The sequence below is a fragment of the Artemia sp. Qi Xiang Cuo genome, chromosome 4 (genome assembly GCF_049724085.1).
Source record: "Artemia sp. Qi Xiang Cuo chromosome 4, ASM4972408v1, whole genome shotgun sequence".
Classification (NCBI taxonomy): domain Eukaryota; kingdom Metazoa; phylum Arthropoda; class Branchiopoda; order Anostraca; family Artemiidae; genus Artemia; species Artemia sp. Qi Xiang Cuo.
In genome coordinates this window covers 36,981,197-37,001,791 of record NC_142797.1, presented here as the reverse complement: position 1 = coordinate 37,001,791, position 20,595 = coordinate 36,981,197, and the positions used below count along the sequence as shown (strand labels likewise).

The following is a 20,595-nucleotide window of genomic DNA, read 5'->3' as shown; positions in this document are numbered from 1 at the left end:
GCACTAACCGTTTAATTTCCAATAGATTGAGCCTTTTTGGAAGTTTCTACGACAACACCTTCTTTAAAAACCTTATATGGCCCCAGGGCATAACTTATCACCGGTGTCCATTGGTTTGCGGGGAAGTGTCTGTCTCAAAAACATATTGTCTGTCTGGAAGTCAGCTCTGCTAAACACCATGGCCGTCAAAATATTGTTAGTGTATGTGTTTGGGGGAAGGATGGGCGTGGGGGGGGGGGCTAGCGGCCATCCAATCCCTTTCAACTATTAAAAAGGACCTTTGCAATATTAATTTAAAATCGAACTAGTCTTTTTTGAAGTTTATACGACAACGCCTTCTATAAAAAACCTTATATGCCCCCAGGGCATAACTTAAAACCCTTGCCCTGAAGGTTCTGGGGGAGTCTCCTCCTCAAAAACGTATTTTCTATGTGGAAATCAACTACGCTGAACAAAATGGCTATTTCAAAGTTTTGATTGGACGTGTTTGGGGAAATGATGGGAGTGGGGGGGCTTGTTGACCTCCAATCACTTTTGACTATGAAAAAGGGCACTAGCCCTTTAATTTCCAATCGTATGGGCCTTATTAAAGTTTCCACGACAACAAATTGTCTAAAGACCTTATATGTCCCCACCTAATAACTTAAAACCCTAGCCTTGAGGGGTGTGGGGTAGTGTCCTCCCCAAAAATATAAGTTATAGCTGTAAATCAACTCCGCTGAACACCAGGCCTATCTCCCCCTTGGTCGTGTAGAGGTGGGGGGCACGAATGGGAGGGGGGGGGGCGAATTGCCCTCCAATCACTTTTGACTATTAAAAAGGGTGCCAGCCTTTTGAATTTCCAATTGAAAGAGCCTGTTTTGAAGTTTCTACGACAACGCCTTCTATAAAAAACCTTATATGCCCCCAGGGCATAATTAAAACCCTTGCCCTGAGGGTTGTGGGGGAGTTTCATCTTCAAAATATATTTTGTATCCGGAAATCAACTACGCTGAACAAAATGGCTATCTTAAAACTTTGATTTGATGTGTTTGGGGGAATGATGGGCGTGGGGGGGGGGACTAGTTGTACTCCAATCACTTTCGACTATTAAAAAGGGCACTAGCCCTTTAATTTCAAATCAAATGAGCCTGTTTTGAAGTTTCTACGACAACGCCTTCTATAAAAACCTTATATGCCCCCAGGGCATAATTAAAACCCTAGCCCTTAGGGTTGTGGGGGAGTTTCATCTTCAAAAATATATTTTATATGCGGAAATCAACTACGCTGAACAAAATGGCTATCTCAAAATTTTGACTGGATGTGTTTGGGGATATAATGGGCGTGGGGAGGGGGCGGGTTGCCCTCTAATCCTTTTTAACCATTATAAAGTAACCAAGCTCTTTTATTTTTAAGTTAAATGAACCTTTTTTGAAGTATCTACCACAACACCTTATGTAAGATCCTTATGAGACCCCCGGGCACATATTAAAATCATATACATGAAGGGGGCTGGGACGTGTCTACCTCAAACACATGTTTTCTGTTAGGAAATCAACTACGCTGAACAAAATGACTACTTGAACATTTTGATTGGATGTGTTTGGGGAAATGATGGGCGTGGGAGGGAAGAGGGCTAGTTACACTCCAATCACTTTCAACTATTAAAAAGGGCACTAGCCCTTTAATTTCCAATCGAATGAGCCTTTTTTGAAGTTTCTACGACAACGCCTTCTATAAAAACATTATTTGCACCCAGGGCATAACTTAAAACCCAAGCCCTGAGGGTTGTGGGGGAGTATCCTCCTCAAAAATATATTTTCTTTCTGGAAATCAAGTACACTGAACAACATGGCTATCTCAAAATTTTGATGGGATGTGTGTGGGGGAAGGAGGGGCGGGGGGGGGGCTAGTTGCCCTCCAATCATTTTCGAATATTAAAAAGGGCACTAGCCCTTTAATTTCCAATCGAATGAGCCTGTTTTGAAGTTTCTACGACAACGCATTCTATAATAACCTTATTTGGCCCCAGGGCATAACTTAAAACCCTTGCCCTGAGGGTTGTGGAGGAGTGTCCTCCTCAAAAATATGTTTTCTATCTGGAAATCAACTACGCTAAACAAAATGGCTATCTGAAAATTTTGATTGGATGTGTTTGGGGAAATTATGGGCGGGGGGGGGCTAGGTGCCCTCCAATCATTTTCGACAATTAAAAAGGGCACTAGCCCTTTAATTTCCAATCGAATGAGCCTTTTGTGAAGTTTCTACGACAACGCCTTCTATAAAAACCTTATATGCCCCCAGGGCATAACTTAAAACCCTTGCCCTGAGTGTTGTGGGGGAGTATCCTCCTCAAAAATATATTTCCTATCTGGAAATCAACTATGCTGAACAAAATGGCTATCTCAAAATTTTGATTGGATGTGTTTGGGGAAATGATGGGCGTGGGGGGGGGGCTAGTTGCACTCCAATCACTTTCGACTATTAAAAAGGGCCCTAGCCCTTTAATTTCCAATCGGGTAAGATATACCCCAGGGTATATCTTAAAACCCTTACCCGGAAGGTTCTGGGGAGTGTCCTCCTCAAATACGTATTTTCTATGTGGAAATCAACTATGCTGAACAAAATGGCTATCTTAAAATTTTGATTTGATGTGTTTGGGGGAATGATGGGCGTGGGGGGGGGGGCTAGTTGCACTCTAATCACTTTCGACTATTAAAAAGGGCACTAGCCCTTTAATTTCCAATCGAATGAGCCTGTTTTGAAGTTTCTACGACAACGCCTTCTATAAAAACCTTATATGCCCCCAGGGCTAGTTTCACTCCAATCATTTTCGACTATTAAAAAGGGCACTAGCTTTTTAATTTCCAATCGAATTAGCCTGTTTTGAAGTTTCTACGACAACGCCTTCTATAAAAACCTTATATGCCCCCAGGGTATAACTTAAAACCCTTGCCCTGAGGGTTTTGCGGGAGTGTCCTCCCCGAAAATATATTTTCTATCTCGAAATCAACTACGCTGAACAAAATGGCTATCTCAAAATTTTGATTGTATGTGTTTGGGGAAATGATGGGCGAGCGGGGGGGGGGGAGGGGGGCTAGTTACACTTCAATCACTTTCGACTATTAAAAAGGGCACCAGCCCTTTAATTTCCAATCGATTGAGCCTTTTTTGAAGTTTCTACGACAACGCCTTCTATAAAAAACCTTATAAGCCCCCAGGGCATAACTTAAAACCCTTGCCCTGAGGGTTTTGGGGGATTGTCCTCCTCAAAAATATATTTTCTATGTGGAACTCAACTCTGCTGAACCAAATAGCTCTCTCAAAATTTTTATTGGATGTGTGTGGGGGATTGATGGGCGTGGGGGGGGCTAGTTGCACTCCAATCACTTTTGAATATTAAAAAGGGCATTGTCCCTTTGAATTTACAATCGAATGAGCCTTCTTTGAATTTTCTATGACTACGCCCTCTATAAAAAACCTTATATGCCCCCGGGGCATAACTTAAATCCCTTTCCCTGAGGGTTGTGGGGGATTGTCCTCCTCAAAAACATGTTTTCTATGTGAAAATCAACTACACTGAACAAAATGGCTATCTCAAAATTTTGATTGGATGTGTTTGGGGGAATGAAGGGCGTGGGGAGGGGCTAGTTCCCCTCCAATCACTTTCGACTATTAAAAAGGGCACTATCCTTTGAATTTCCAATCGAATGAGCCTTTTTGAAGTTTCTACGACAACGCATTCTATAAAAACCTTATATGCCCCCATGGCATATCTTAAAACCCTTGCCCTGAAGGTTCTGGGGAGTGTCCTCCTCAAAAACGTATTTTCTATGTGGAAATCAACTACGCTGAACAAAATGGCTATCTCGAAATTATGATTGAATGTGTTTTGGGGAATAAAGGGCGTGGGTAGGGGCTAGTTGCCCTCCAATTACTTTCGACTATTAAAAAGGGCACTAGCCCTTTGACTTTCTAATCGAATGAGCCTTTTTGAAGTTTCTACGACAACGCTTTCTATAAGAACCTTATATGCCCCCAGGGCATAACTGAAAACCCATGCCCTGAGGACTGTGGGGGAGTGTCCTCCTCAAAAATATATTTTGTATCTGGAAATCAACTACGCTGAACAAATTGGCTATCTCACAAGTTTCATTTGATGTGTTTGGGGGAAGGAGGGGCGTGGGGGGGGGCTAGTTTCCCTCCAATCACTTTCGACTATTAAAAAGGGCACTAACCCTTTGAATTTCCAATCGAATGAGCCTTTTTTGAAGTTTCTATGACAACGCCTTCTATAAAAAACCTTCTATGCCCCCAGGGCATAACTTAAAACCCTTGCCCTGAGGGTTGTGGGGGATTGTCCTCCTCAAAACCATGTTTTCTATTTGAAAATCAACTACGCTGAACAAAATGACTATCTCAAAATTTTGATTGGATGTGTTTGGGGGAATGATGGGCGTGGGGGGGGGCTAGTTCCCCTCCAATCACTTTCGACTATTAAAAAGGGCACTATCCCTTTGAATTTCCAATCGAATGAGCCTTTTTTGAAGTTTTTATGACACCGCCTTCTATAAAAACCTTATATGTCCCCAGGGCATAACTTAAAACCCTTGCCCTGAGGGTTGTGGGGGAGTGTCCTCCTCAAAAACATATTTTCTATCTGGAAATCAACTATGCTGAACAACATGGATATCTCAAAATTTTTATTGGATGTGTTTAGGGGAATGATGAGCGTGGGGGGAGGGGGGCTAGTTGCACCCCAATCACTTTCAACTACTAAAAATGGCACTATTCCATTGAATTTCCAATAAAATGATCCTTTTTTGAGATTTTTACGACAACTCCTTCTATAAAAACCTTATATGCCCCCAGGGTATAACTTAAAACCCTAGCCCTGAGGGTTTTGAGGGATTGTCCTCCTCAAAAATATATTTTCTATCTGGAAATCAACTACGCACCTAATTTAATATTTAATTTTAGTGGCCCTCCAATCACTTTCGACTATTAAAAAGGGCACTATCCCTATGAATTTCCAATCGAATGAGCCTTTTTTGAAGTTTCTATTACAACGCCTTCTATAAAAAACCTTATATGCCCCCAGGGCATAACTTAAAACCCTTGCCTTGAGGGTTGTGGGGGATTGTCCTCCTCAAAAACATGTTTTCTGGGGCTAGTTCCCCTCCAATCACTTTCGACTATTAAAAAATGAATTTCCAATCGAATGAGCCTTTTTGAAGTTTCTACGACAACGCATTCTATAAAAACCTTATATGCCCAAAGGGTATATCTTAAAACCCTTACCCTGAAGGTTCTGGGGAGTGTCCTCCTCAAATACGTATTTTCTATGTGGAAATCAACTATGCTAAACAAAATGGCTATCTTAAAATTTTGATTGGATGTGTTTGGGGAAATAATGGGCATAGGGGGGGGGGCTTGTTGCCCTCCAATCACTTCGACTATTAAAAAGGGCATTAGCCCTTTAATTTCCAATCAAAAGAGCCTGTTTTGAAGTTTCTACGACAACGCCTTCTATAAAAACCTGATATGCCCCCAGGGCATAATTAAAACCCTTGCCTTGAGGGTTGTGGGGGAGTTTCATCCTCAAAAATATATTTTATATCCGGAAATCAACTACGCTGAACAAAATGGCTATCTCAAAATTTTGATTGGATGTATTTGGGGGAATAATGGGCGTGGGGGGGGGGCTAGTTGCCCTCCAATCACTTTCAACTATTAAAAAGTGCACTAGCTCTTTGAATTTCCAATCGAATGAGCCTTTTTTGAAGTTTCTACGACAACGCCTTCTATAAAAACCTTATATGCCCCCAGGGTATAAATTAAAACCCTTGCCCTGAGGGTTTTGCGGGAGTGTCCTCCTCAAAAATATATTTTCTATCTGGAAATCAACTACGCTGAACAAAATGGCTATCTCAAAATTTTGATTGTATGTGTTTGGGGAAATGATGGGCGAGCGGGGGGGGGGGGAGGGGGGCTAGTTACACTCCAATCACTTTCGACTATTAAAAAGGGCACTAGCCCTTTAATTTCCAATCGAGTGAGCCCGTTTTGAAGTTTCTACGACAACGCCTTCTATAAAAACCTTATAAGCCCCCAGGGCAAAACTTAAAACCCTTGCCCTGACGGTTTTGGGGGATTGTCCTCCTCAAAAACATGTTTTCTATCTGGAAATCAACTACGCTGAACAAAATTGCTATCTCAAAATTTTGATTTGATGTGTTGGGGGGAGTGATGGGCGTGGGGGGGCTTGGGCTAGGTGCCAACCAAGCACATTCGACAATTAAAAAGTCCACTATCCATTTAAATTTCCATTTGAATGAACCTGTTTTTAAGTTTCTACGACAACGCCTTCAATAAAAAACCTTATATGCCCCCGGGGCATAACTTAAATCCCTTTCCCTGAGGGTTTTGGGGGATTGTCCTCCTCAAAAACATGTTTTCTATGTGAAAATCAACTACGCTGAACAAAATGGCTATCTCACAAGTTTAAGGGGATGTGTTTGGGAGAAGTATGGGCATGGGGGGGGGCTATTTGCCCGCCAATCACTTTCGACTATTAAAAAGGGCACTATCCCTTTGAATTTCCAATCGAATGAGCCTTTTTTGAAGTTTCTACGACAACGTCTTCTATAAAAACCTTATATGCCCCCAGGGCATAACTTACAACCTTTGCCCTGAAGGCTCTGGGAGAGTGTCCTCCTCAAAAACCTAATTTCTATCTGGAAATCAACTACGCTGAACAAAATGGCTATCTCAAAATTTTGATTGGATGTGTTTGGGGGATGAAGGGCGTGGGGAGGGGCTAGTTCCTCTCCAATCACTTTCGACTATTAAAAAGGGAACTATCCCTTTGAATTCCCAATCGAATGAGCCTTTTTGAAGTTTCTACGACAACGCATTCTATAAAAACCTTATATGCCCCCTGGGCATAACTTAAAACCCTTGCCCTGAGGAATGTGGGGAGTTTCCTTCTCAAAAATATATTTTGTGTCTGGAAGTCATCTACACTGAACAAAATGGCTATCACAAACTTTTGATTTGATGTGTTGGGGGGAATCATGGGCAGGGGGGGGGGCTAGGTGCCCTCCAATCACTTTCGACTATTAAAAAGGGCACTATCACTTTGAATTTCCAATCGAATGAGCCTTTTTTGAAGTTTCTATGACAACGCCTTCTATAAAAAACCTTATATGCCCCCAGGGCAGAAATTAAAACCCTTGCCATGAGGGTTGTGGGGGATTGTCCTCCTCAAAAACATAATTACTATGCTAAAATAACCAACGCTTACAAAAATGGCTCTTTAAACATTGTGAGTGGATGTGTTTGGGAGAATTATGGGCGTGGGGGGGGCTAGTTCTCCTCCAATGAATGTTGACTATTAAAAAGGAAACTAGTTATTTAAATTTCAAATCAAACGAGCCTTTTTGATTTTTTTACGACAACACCTTCAATAAAAACCTTATATGCCCCCAGGGCATATCTTAAAACCCTTGCCCTGAAGGTTCTGGGGGAGTGTCCTCCTCAAAAACGTATTTTCTATGTGGAAATTAACTACGCTGAACAAAATGGCTATCTCAAAATTTTGATTGGTGTGTTTGGGGAAATGAAGGGTGTGGGGGGGGCTAGTTGCACTCCAATCACTTTCGACTATTAAAAAGGGCACTAGCCCTTTAATTTACAATAGAATGAGCCTTTTTTTAAGTTTCTACGACAACGCCTTCTATAAAAACCTTATATGCCCCCAGGGCATAACTTAAAACCCTTGCCCTGAGGGTTGTGGGGGAGTTTCTGCATCAAAAATATATTTTCTATCTGGAAATCAACTACGCTGAACAAAATGGCTACCTCAAAGTTTTGATTGGGTGTGTTTGGGGGAATAATGGACCTGGGGGGGGGGGCTAGTTGGCCTCCAAACACTTTCGACCATTAAAAAGTGCACTAGCTTTTTGAATTTCCAATCGAATGAGCCTTTTTTGAAGTTTCTACGACAACACCTTCTATAAAAACCTTATATGCCCCCAGGGTATAACTTAAAACCCTTGCCCTGAGGGTTTTTGGGGAGTATCCTCCTCGAAAACATTATTTTCTATCAGGAAATCAATTACGCCGAACAAAATGGCTATCTCAAAATTTTGATTGTATGTGTTTTGGGAAATGATGGGCGTGGGGGGGGGGATAGTTCCCCTCCTATCACTTTCGACTAGTAAAAAGGGCACTAACCGTTTAATTTCCAATAGAATGAGCCTTTTTTGAAGTTTCTACGACAACGCCTTCTATAAAAACCTTATAAGCCCCCAGGTCAAAACTTAAAACCCTTGCCCTGAGGGTTTTGGGGGATTGTCCTCCTCAAAAATATATTTTCTAGCTGGAAATCAACTACACTTAACAAAATCGCTATCTCAAAATTTTTATTTGATGTGTTTGGGGGACTGATGGGCGTGGGGGGGGGGGGGCTAGTTGCCCTCCAAAAACTTTTGGCTATTAAAAAGGGCACTATCCCTTTGAATTTCCAATCCAACTAGCCTTTTTTGAAGTTTCTATGACAACGCCTTCTATAAAAAACCTTATATGCCCCAAGGGCATAACTTAAAACCCTTGCCCTGAAGGTTCTGGGGGAGTCTCCTCCTCAAGAACGTATTTTCTATCTGGAAATCAACTACGCTGAACAAAATGGCTATCTCAAAATTTTGATTGGATGTGTTTGGGGGAATGATGGGCGTGGGGGGCTGGTTGCCCTCCAATCACTTTTAACTAATAGAAAGAGCACTAGCCCTCTAATTTCCAATCCAATAAGCCTGTTTTAAAGTTTCTACGACAACGCCTTCTATAAAAACATTATATGCCCCCAGGGTATGACTTAAAACCCTTTCCCTGATGGTTGTGGGGGAGTGTCCGCCTCAAAAATATATTTTCTATCTGGAAATCAACTACGCTGAACAAAATGGCTATCTCAAAATTTTGATTGTTTGTGTTTGGGGAAATGATGGGCGTGGGGGGGAGGGCGGATAGTTATACTCCAGTACCTTTTGACCAGTCAAAAGGGTACTAGCTCTTTAATTTCCAAACGAATGACCTTGTTTTGAAGTTTTTACGACAATGCTTTCCATAAGAACATTATATGCCCCCAGGGCATAACTTAAAACCCTTGCCCTGAGGGTTGTGGGGGAGTTTCTGCCTCAAAAATATATTTTCTATCTGGAAATCAACTACGCTGAACAAAATGGCTATCTCAAAATTTTGACTGGATGTGTTTGGGGGAATAATGGCCGGGGGGGGGGGGCTAGTTGCCCTCCAATCACTTTCGACTATTAAAAAGTGCACTAGCTTTTTGAATTTCCAATCGAATGAGCCTTTTTTGAAGTTTTTACGACAACACCTTCTATAAAAAACCTTATATGCCCCCAGGGCATAACTTAAAACCCTTGCCCTGAGGGTTGTGGGGGATTGTCCTCCTCAAAACATGTTTTCTATGTGAAAATCAACTACGCTGAACAAAATAGCTATCTCAAAATTTTGATTGGATGTGTTTGGGGAAATAATGGGCGTGGGGGGGGGGGCGAGGTGCCCTCCAATCAGTTTCGACTATTAAAAAGGGCACTATCCCTTTGAATTTCAAATCGAATGAGCCCTATCGAAATTTTTACGACAACGCCTTCTATAAAAACCTTATGCCCCCAGGGCATATCTTAAAACCCTTGCCCTGAAGGTTCTGGGGGAGTCTCCTCCTCAAAAACGTATTTTCTATGTGGAAATCAACTACGCTGAACAAAATGGCTATCTCAAAATTTTGATTGGATGGGATTGGGGAAATGATGGGCGTGGGGGGGGGCTAGGTGCACTCAAATCAGTTTCGACTATTAAAAAGGGCACTATCCCTTTGAATTTCCAATCGAATGAGCCTTTTTTATAGTTTTTACGACAACGCCTTCTATAATAACCTTATATGCCCCCAGGGTATGACTTAAAACCCTTTCCCTGATGGTTGTTGGGGAGTGTCCTCCTCAAAAATATATTTTCTATCTGGAAATCAACTACGCTGAACAAAATGGCTATCTCACAATTTTGATTGTATGTGTTTGGGGAAATGATGGGCGTGGGGGGGGGGGGCTAGTTGCACTCCAATCACTTTCGGCTATTAAAAAGGGCACTAGCACTTTAATTTCCAATGGATTGAGCCTGTTTTGAAGTTTCTACGACAACGCCTTCTAGAAAAACCTTATATGCCCTGAGGTCATATTATAAACCCCGTGCCCCGAAGGTTATGGGGGGGTGCCCTCATCAAAAATATATTTTCTATGATCAAATAAACTAAACTCAATAAAATGCCTATCTCAAAAGTTGGAGAGAATGTGTTTGGGGGAATGAGAAGTGTGGGGGGCTAGTTGCCCTCCAATCATTATCGACTATTAAAAAGGGCACTAGAACTCTCGATTTCCAATCGAATGAGCCCCCTTTGAAGTTTCTATGACGACCCCTTCCGTATGAAGTGCCTCTGGGGAAAAAAAACTAAATAAATATTAATAAAACATTGGAGCCGTATGGCCTTTACTATAGGCACCGCTACAGCGTTGCCTCTGATAAAGTTCAGAGAGTGATGATGTCCAGTCGATCATGAACAACGTTGATAAGCTAAAAGGTAGTGGGATTATAGTTTCTATAGATCCATCCCCTGCCTTAATCTGATTCAAAAGCAAAAGAAATGAAAGAGTCGCATCTTATCGACTCTTCTCGAGTGCTTCATAAGGGTGTCTCAATGAATAAATGAAACCCAAAACGAACAGAAATAAAATGAATAATCACATCCAACACAAATATAATAGATACTGACACAGAGGAATAGCCCAGCGAGCATTTACATGAATTAATTAAAAAAAACTTTCCGAAAAAGAAGTTTTTCAAAGAAAAGTAAAGACAACTTCAAACTTAAGATCAGCAGATACAAATACCTGTTGAAGTTCAAACTCAAAACTATCAGAAATTACTATTAAAGAATAAATGAAACCCAAAACGGACAGAAATTAAATAAAGAATCAATGCAAACAAACATTCAATAGATACTAATGTAAATGAATAAATAAATCTTAAAACGAGTGAAACTTAAATTGTGAAATGAGTGAGACGAAAATAAAATTACAATGAAGTATAATCTTAAACTGATGAATCTTTATACAATCAATATCATTATATATAAAATATTCAATTTGATTTTATTTGTACTTCCCAAAACTATTCAAGACATATATAGTTTTCAGTAAAGCGCCATGACGCAGTAGGTTTTAGACTTTTACAATGAGAGAAGGAGGCTATACCCAAACTCTTGTTTGTAGTGATTTTTGTTCGTTTCAAGCTTTATTTGCTTATTCAATTTAAGTTTAACTCGTTTTAAGATTTACTTATTCATTTACATTAGTATCTATTGTATGTTTGATTTGCATGGATTCTTTATTTAATTTCTGTTCATTTTGAGTTTCAATTATACTTCAATAGCAAAATATTTGTTTTTCGTTTTAAGCTTGATTTGCATACTCAATTTGAGCATTACTCACTTTAAGATTTATTTATTCATTTATATTATTATTTGTTGTATGTTTTTTGCTATGATTGTTTATTTAATTTCTGTTCGTTTTGGGCACAGTATATAAATTATAGGCAGTATGATTGTTCCCTATCTCATCCATTATAAAAACCCGGACCGAGGTGCGAGTGCTCCAGAGAACGTAGAAACATAAGCGACATTAGATATTTTCACGGGTAGACAAGTCAGATTTCTCTTGAACGCGATTCTTAGCTTCAGCGTTGTAACGCTACATGTTAAAGAAACTAATTTAAAAGTAATTTATTCCATTAAATATATGAAAACTGGTTATTGTTAGTGAAGTGTTGTTCTTATATGTTTTTAGGAATTACAAGTAGGTTTCGAAGTCTCAAGTTGGTTTTAAAGGCATTTTGAGAAAGTTTCTACCAAAATACGTGTTCCAGGGTAATTGGACCGCTAATGGCAGATCAAATGAGAGGAGCTGTTTGTACGTGCCGATATAAATATATATATATATATATATATATATATATATATATATATATATATATATATATATATATATATATATATATATATATATATATATATATATATATATATATATATATATATATATATATATATATATATATATATATATATATATACAGGAACCCTTATCGGTATCTAAATTCACAAAGTCCAAAGATTTTCAAACAGAAGTGTTTTTTCTTTAAAGTTCAGGAGAGGTCTGCCCATTTCATACGAAAACATTGATTGAAAACGAAACTAGCTCTTATCTCGGCTCTCCGCCAAAACAGGTAATTAGACTTTTTCAAGTCACACACGAACTACAATCACTGAAAATAAATATCACGATGTGAAAAAAAAAATGATAAACCATCACATCTATTTCACCAGTTATTAGAAGAAAAACAAAGATCCTCTATCAAATTTCAAATGACATTTCTATGGCCCAAAAAAGAGCTTAAACGAGGAAAAATTAAATGAAAATTAAATGGAACATTTTTCCTTACCAATAAAAAAAAATAATAAGAAAAAGTTTTGATGCTCCATGGGACCTCATTACTATCTAAAACCACAGACTATTGTGAAATTTTTTAAATAATAAGTGCTACATCTGACAGGTTGCCCTTTTCTGGTAAACAATTTTGCGAAAAATTTCAAATACTCCCGCCACTTCGTGGATCCCTCTCCACTACGAAATTTCGGCTATTTCCCTGTTGCAGTCTTGATTAGAAGTTAACACTAGAAATTTCCTTATTTTCACAAATTTCATCAACTCCCGCCCCCATTTTTAGAAATCCTACATAGGCCAATCAGTTAAATCCACTGCATATAAATAATAGATTAAGTCATAATTTGTATATAAATTAAGCCATACCTGTGAAATGGGACAGTTACAAACCACTTGGCCAGCTCACCAAGTTTCTTTCTGCTTTCGCAATTACGATTAGTACAATCTCGAACCATTTCTCATTGATTGACGCATACATACTAAGTTTGGCTCACCAAGTTTCTTTCTGCTTTCACAATTACGAATAATACAATTTCGAACAATTTCTCATTGATTGACGCATAAATACTAACATACCCGCTAATGCACGAAGAAGTGGGAGGAGCTGTTTGTTCGCCCCGAGAATGAAGAGCCAGAAATTATCTGCGGTAAACTTACTGCTATTATCTTTATACAGTGGTTTTGGGTTTCATTTATTCTTTAATAGTGATTTCTGGTCGTTTTTGCGTTTGAATTTTAACACGTATTTGTATCGGCTGATCTTGAGTTTAAAATGGCCTTTACTTTTCTTTCAAAACTTTCTTTTTCTGAAAGTTTTTTTTTAATTAATTTTTATTCGTTTTTGATTGCAAAAAGTTTCAAGTTTTTCAAAATACCTTATTTTAAAATCAAACTTTTTTTTTCAAAATCAACTGTTCATTAAAGTATCAATACTAGTATCAAAGTAAAATATCAAAGTAGTAAAAAAGTGGGTTTGCGCCCACCTCGGAGTTTTTATTAGCGGATGTTTGAACTATTTTTAACAAAATGACTTATCTCAAAATTGTTATCGGATGGGTTAGGGTAAAAAAGGGCGTGGGGAGCTAATTGCCCTTCGATCTCTTTTGACTCTTTAATGGTGAACTAGAATGGTGAACTGGTGAACTTTCTATTTTCAATCAAATGAGCCCTCTCTGAAGTTTATACGAGCATTCCTTCTATAAGAACCATATATGCACCCAGGGCATAACTTACAATGCCTATCCCCGAGCCCTGGGGGGGGGGTTGTCGACCCCGGAGTTTTAATATCTGGTGTTTGAAACTATTTTTAAAAAAAATGGCCACCTCTAAATTTTTATCGGATGGATTTGGGGAAGAAAAATGCGTGGAGGGGGGGGGGGCTAGTTTCCCTCCCATCTTTTGACTCTGAGAAAGTGAACTAGAACTTTTAAGTTCAAATCAAATGAGCCCTCTCTGAAGTCTATACGAGCCTTCCTTTCACAAGAACCATATACGGCCCCAGAACATAACTTACAACGCCTGCCCCTGGGCCCTGGGGGGTTGTGTCGACACCGGAGTTTTTTTCATCTGACCTTTGAACTATATAAAAAAATTACCATCTCATAATTTGTATCGGATGAGTTTGCGGAAAAAAGGGTGTGGGGTGAGGCTAGCTGCCCTCCGATCTCTTTTGACTCTTAAAAATTGAACCAGAACTTTCAATTTCAATTCAAATAAACCCTCTCTGAAGTTTATACGAGCATCCCTTCCATAAGAACCATATGCCATATGCCATCAGGGCATAACTTACAACGCCTGTCCCCGGGCCATGAGGCGTTGTGTCGACACCGGAGTTTTTGTTATCTGACCTTTGAGCTATTTTTAACAAAATGGCTACATCAAAGTTTTTATCGGATGCATTTGGGGGAAAAGAGGTGTGGGGGATAGTTGCCCTCTGATCTCTTTTGACTCTTGAAAACTGAACTAGAACTTTTGATTTCCAATCAAATGAACCCTTTCTGAAGTTTATATGAGCATCCCTTCCATAATAGCTATATATGCCCGCCTGACATAACTTACAACGGCTGCCCCTGGGTCCAGGGGGGTTGCGTCGACACAGGAGTTTTTCTTATCTGACCTTTGAACTATTTTAATGAAATGGGTATCTCAAAATTTTATCGGATGGGTTTGGGGGAAAAAGGGTGTGTGTGTAGGGGGGGGGTTAGTTGCCCTCGGATATCTTTTGACTCTTAAAAAGTGAACTAGAACTCTCAATTTCGAACCGAATGAGTCTTCTCTGTAGTTTTTGAGGGCATACCTGTGATAAAAACCATACACGTCCCCAGGACAACACTTACAACGCCTACTACCCGGACCCTGGGGGTTGTTTCGACACCGGAGTTTTTGTTATCTAATTTTTGAAAAATTTTAGAAAAATGGCTATCTCAAAATTTGTAGCGGATGGCTTCGGAGGTAAAAGGGCGTGGGGGAGGTGCTATTTGCCCTTCAATCTTGAAAAATAAAATAGAACTGTCAATTTCCAATCAAGTGAGCCCTCTGTGAAGTTTATACGAGCATCCCTTTCAGAAGACCCACGTTTGCCCCTACGACATATCCTAGAACGCCTTCCCCCGGGCTCTGGGAGAATGTACTGTCCCCAGCATTTTCGTTATCCAACGTTTTAACGAGTTTTAACAAAATATCTGTCAAAATTTTTTTCATCAGATGGGTTTGGAAAAAGAAGGCATGGGGGGAGGGGGCTAGTTGCCCTGGGATCTCATTTGACTCTTAAAAAGTGAACTCGAACTTTCAATTTCCAATCAAATGAACCCTCTCCGAAGTTTATATGAGCATCCCTTTCATAAGAACCCTATACACTACTCCAGGGCATAACTTACAACGCCTGCCCCGAGCCCTGAGGGGTTGTGTCGACACTTGAGTTTTTGTTATCTGACTTTTGATCAATTTTTAACAAAATGGCTATCCCAAAATTTTTATTGGATGCATTTGGGGAAAAGGGGCGTGGGGGGCTAGTTGCCCTCCAATCTCTTTTGACTCTCAAAAACTGAACAAGAACTTTCAATTTCCAATCAAATGAGCCCTCTCTGAAGTTTTTACGAGCATCCCTTCCATAAGAACCATATATTCCCCCAGGGTATAGCTTACAACGCCTGCCCTCGGGCCCTGTGTCGACCCGGAGTTTTCGTTATATGGTCTTTGAACTATTTTAAAAAAATGGCTATCTCAAAGTTCTTATCGGATGGATTAGAGGGAAAAAGGGCATGGAGGGAGGGGCTAGATGCCCTCCCATCTGTTTTGACTCATAAAAAGTGAACTAGAACTTTCAATTTCCAATAAAATAAACCCTCTTTGAAGTTGATACGAGCATTCCTTCCATAAGAACCCTACATGCCCCCAGGGAATAATTTAAAACGCCTGCCCCCGGGCCCTTGGGGGTTGTGTCGACAAGGGAGTTTTTTTTATGTGAACATTGAACTATTTTTAACAAAATGGCTATCTGCAAAATTTTATCGGATGCATTTGGGAAAAAAGGCGTGGGGGAGGGGGCTGACTACCCTCGTGGAAGGGGTGTTAGTTGCCTTCCAATCACTTTCGACTCTTAAAAAGGGCACTAGCCATTTAAATTTCCAATCGATTGAGCCCTTTTTTAGGTTTCTACAACAACGCTTTCTATAAAAACCTTATTTGCCCCCAGGGCATAACTTACAACCCTTTCCCTGAGGGCTGTGGGGGGTTGTTATCCTCAAAGACCTAATTTCCAGAATTTTCAACTACTTTGAACAAAATGGTTACCACACGATTTTGATTGAATGTGTTTGGGGAAAATGTGGGTATGAGAGAGGGGTTAGTTGCCCTCCAATCACTTTTGACAATTAAAAAGAGCACTAGCCCTTTTAATTTCCAATCAAATGAGCTCTTTTTGAAGTTTCTACGACGAAGCTTTCTATAAAAACCTTATATGCCCCCAGGGCATAACTTACAACGCTTGCCTTGAGGGTTGTTGGGGGAGTGTCCTGCTCAAAAACATAATGTATGTCTGGAAATCAACTACGTAGAACAAAATGGCTATCTCAAAATTTTGATTGGATGTGTTTGGGGAAATGGTGGGCATGGAAGGGGTATTAGTTCCCTTCCAATCACTGTTGACCCTTAAAAAGGGCACTAGAACTCTCGATTTTTAATCGAATGAGCCCCCTTTGAAGCTTATACGACGACCACTTCCATATGAAGTACCTCTGGGAAAACCCAACATTCCAGTTTTAGCTCAATCCCCAAATGTCATTCTAAAGATTTTGCATATTCATTGGGTCTATATTCCTCCTTCACTAGGAATAGATTATGGTCCAACAGGGCTCATACTGCCAGAATTTTTAAGAGATTTGGAAATCAAATATCAAGACCTTTCATGGTCCGCTTGTCCCTCCCCAAGCGCTCCCTGAAAGTTTTAATTTAATCCCCATGGCCGTTCCAAGAGTACTGCAGATAAGCTGTGATTTGATAGCCTAGTAGCACATAGATTATTTTGATTTGCCCCACTACTTAACTATGAATAGATTATAGATTCCTAGCAGGATAACTTTCATCTGGATCACAGGAAAAACAGTTTTTCCCCTCCCCCCCCCAAAAAAAAGAGGCTCACTTGAACTCCTTAACAATTCCTCAAAATTTCAACTTTATACCCCAAGCCATTCTTGAGATATTGCAGATAAACTAAATTGATAACGTCCCACCACGTGGTGTCTTTAGTTTACCTCGCTAATTAGACTTGTATACATTCTAATTCCCATAGAAGCTTGTTGCACATTAATGTTCAGATGAATTGAAGTTTTTTAGGCACTCTCCCTCCTACATAAAAAATTGAAGTCCCCTTACCAACGCCCAATGCTTCCTGAACGTTTCAAGTGCATCCCCGAGTTGCTCCTGAGAGACTACAGATGTGATATTTTAATGGCCCTGACACACAGAGTGCCTTTATATTTGCCTCTGCCTCCTCTCCTGAGACAAAGTTCAAGGTCTACTTGACCCTCCAACCCTTCATGAAAATAGCAAATCGATCTTCCCAGCCATTCTTGAAATATTGAAGATAACCCATTTTACTAACCTGCGTAAATATAATGTGCCTCGCTACTTCCCTGTAAGCAGATTCCAGTTCCACACTGGGTTAAAATGATAAAACTTTTAGGCATATTTGTCAAAACATGTTTAGTCCTTCTCACACCATCCTCTAAGTAAAAATTCTAGGTCAACTTGGCGCTCCTTCTTCTTACACACACAAAAAATCGCTGAAATTTTCAACTTAATACCCTTAGTCGTTCATGATTTACTGGATACACCCTTTTCGCCGTTTGGATTGTTCAAATCATTCTCCTGCGGTGAAAAGAGGAGTAGTCACTTCCCTAGTTAATAGAGCACTACAAGTTTGTTCACTAAGTTTACTTGATTCAGAGCTGAAACACCTTAGAGATATTTTATTTGGGAATGGTTATCCGATTAGTTTAATAAATTCTGTGATTGAAAAACGTAATAGAAAGTTATCAAAACCTGAAACAGAAAACACAGATCAAAATAAAAAATCAGTTTATCTTGGTCTCCGTTTTTTTAAAGGGGATTCAGACCACAGCGCCAAAAATCTAGGGAAAAATAACATCTGTACTTACTATAGACCGGTAAAACCATCAGTTCACAAATTTATCAAGGTAAGGACCCTATCTCGAAAGTTAAAAAATTCCGGTGTCTACAGAATTCCTTGCTCTTGTGGTCCACTGGAAGGACTGAACAACGGTTTAGGGATATAATAACTCAGCACTCTACTTCAAGTGATAATGCCCTTAAAAAGTGGAAAAATCAGAAAATTTTGACTCAGCCCTTGCAGAGCACATTTATGACCACCCGGGCCATACTATTTTACTTAACCAAGCTAATTTACTTTCAAATGGAAAAAAAAGTATCGACCAGCACTACAAAGAGGCTTTTGGGATCTACAAATGCCAATATTTAGATCTAGCTTAGAACAGAGATAATGGTGGCTTAAGAATAAGTGACTTATTCCGGTTTTCTCAAACGAAAAGCTAACACTATAGTCATCCTTGAGATAAACCTTGAATCACTTTCGCATTCACACAATGAAACGCGTCCTCAACCCTCAGTTCTAAAAGAGCTTGTGAACGAGAAGCGATGATTACAACTAATCGTGGATATTGGTGAATGACTCGTCTTTGGTGATAGGTTTAATTCTTATAATTTTGGTTTTTATTGAATTTTATTTATCTTCTAAATTCGGTTCTTACGGTTTATTTTTCACGTTGACTCTCCGCGTTGTTTGGTTTTCTTTGTCTTTCCACATTTCCTCGAAATTTTCTGTTCGCGCTGAGGAAGGGAAACGATTGTCTTCTCGAAATATTCGCTGTAAAATTTTTGTTGGCCTTAAAAAAAATTTGATCGTGTTATCTTTAAAATTTTTATTCCTTCTCAAACATTTCATTCCCAGGACCCTGTGGAACTCTTTCAACTCGTGATAGTTCAGGGATTACCTAGGGAATTTCCTGAAGGGATTCAGTGTTAACCATTCAGATCTTTTAAAATCATAGTTTGACTCTCCTAAACCAAAACACACCAAGTGCATAATTCACACACGGTGGTTGATTTCCTCCAAAACTTAATATTTGGGGGTTTTTAATTCAGGGTGTTGATTACACATGTGAAGACAATATTACAATATAGAAGGTCAATATCAGAACCCACTTAGTATATTATTCAAAAATTGAATTTTGTTTTCACCAAAGTTAGTACGTAGTTATTTCTCAGGTTGATAATTACAAATCTGAAGATATAATCAATTTTTTTATATTTTTGTTTGTTGTTAGTAGTTATACCATTTATTTAAGTGTATGCTGGCTGTTGTTTTATATAATCAGTGTAATGTTTCAGCCTAGTGGCTGAAACAGTTCGTGGTAACGAACTGTAAGTATGAAGCGACCCGGCTCAATAGTAACAGAAACTCTAAAAAACGGAATTTTGATACCAATAGATACATCAATTAAATTGGATTTTCATTCTGATTTCAAATATATAAGTTTCATCAAGCTTAGTCTTACCCATCGAAAGTTACGAGCCTGAGAAAATTTTCCTCATTTTCGAAAAAAGAGGAAAATACCCTCTAAAAGTCATACAATCTTAACAAAAATCACACCATCAGATTCAGCGTATCAGAGAACACTACTGTAGAGGTTTCAAGCTCTTATCTGGAAAAATGTGAAATTTCTTATTTTTTGCCAGAATGATCGCGGATGCGTTTTTATTTGTTGTTTTTTTTTTTTATTCCCAGGGGTGATCTTATCGACCCGGTGGTCCTAGAACATTGCAAAAGGGCTCAGTCGAAAGGAAATTAAAAGTTTTAGTGCCCTTTTTAAGTGACCAAAAAATTTGGAGGGCAACTAGGCCCCCTCCCACGCTCATTTTTTCCCCAAAGTCACCCGATCAAAATTTTTCGATAGCCATTTTGTTCAGCATAATCGAAAATCTAATAAATATGTCTTTGAGGATGACTTAATCCCCCGCAGTCCCCGGGAGGAAGGGCTGCAAGTTATGAATTTCGCCCACTGTTTACATATAGTATTGGTTATTGGGAAGTATACATACGTTTTCAGGAGGGATTTTTTCTGGTGGGGGGTCGGGGAAGGGGGTTACGTGGAAGGATCTTCCCATGGAGGAATTTTTCATGGGGGAAACGGACATTTCTATGAAGGGGGCGCCAGATTTCACAGCATTATTTAAAAAAACGACCAGAAATTAAACAAAATGAAAGTAAGGAGCAACATTAAAACATAAAACGAACAGAAATTATTACGTATATGAGGGGATTCGCCCCCTAGTCAATACCTCGCTCTTTACGCTAAATTTTTTTTTTTTGTACTTTCAAAAGAGATTTTTATTCTAATTGAAGGGCTTTTGTGATTCAGGGGTCATTCTTAAAGAATTGGAACAAAATTCGAAGTTTAGCGTAGATATCGAGGTATTTGACTAGAGGGCGATCCCCCTCATA

General features: G+C 39.4%; 1 protein-coding gene across 1 annotated transcript in view; it reads right to left on the bottom strand.

Moving 5' to 3' along the window:
• Positions 1-20,595, bottom strand: part of LOC148953074 (lewis-type alpha-(1,3)-fucosyltransferase-like) — an 81,598-nt gene that overhangs the window by 43,280 nt on the left and 17,723 nt on the right. The window lies entirely within an intron of this gene.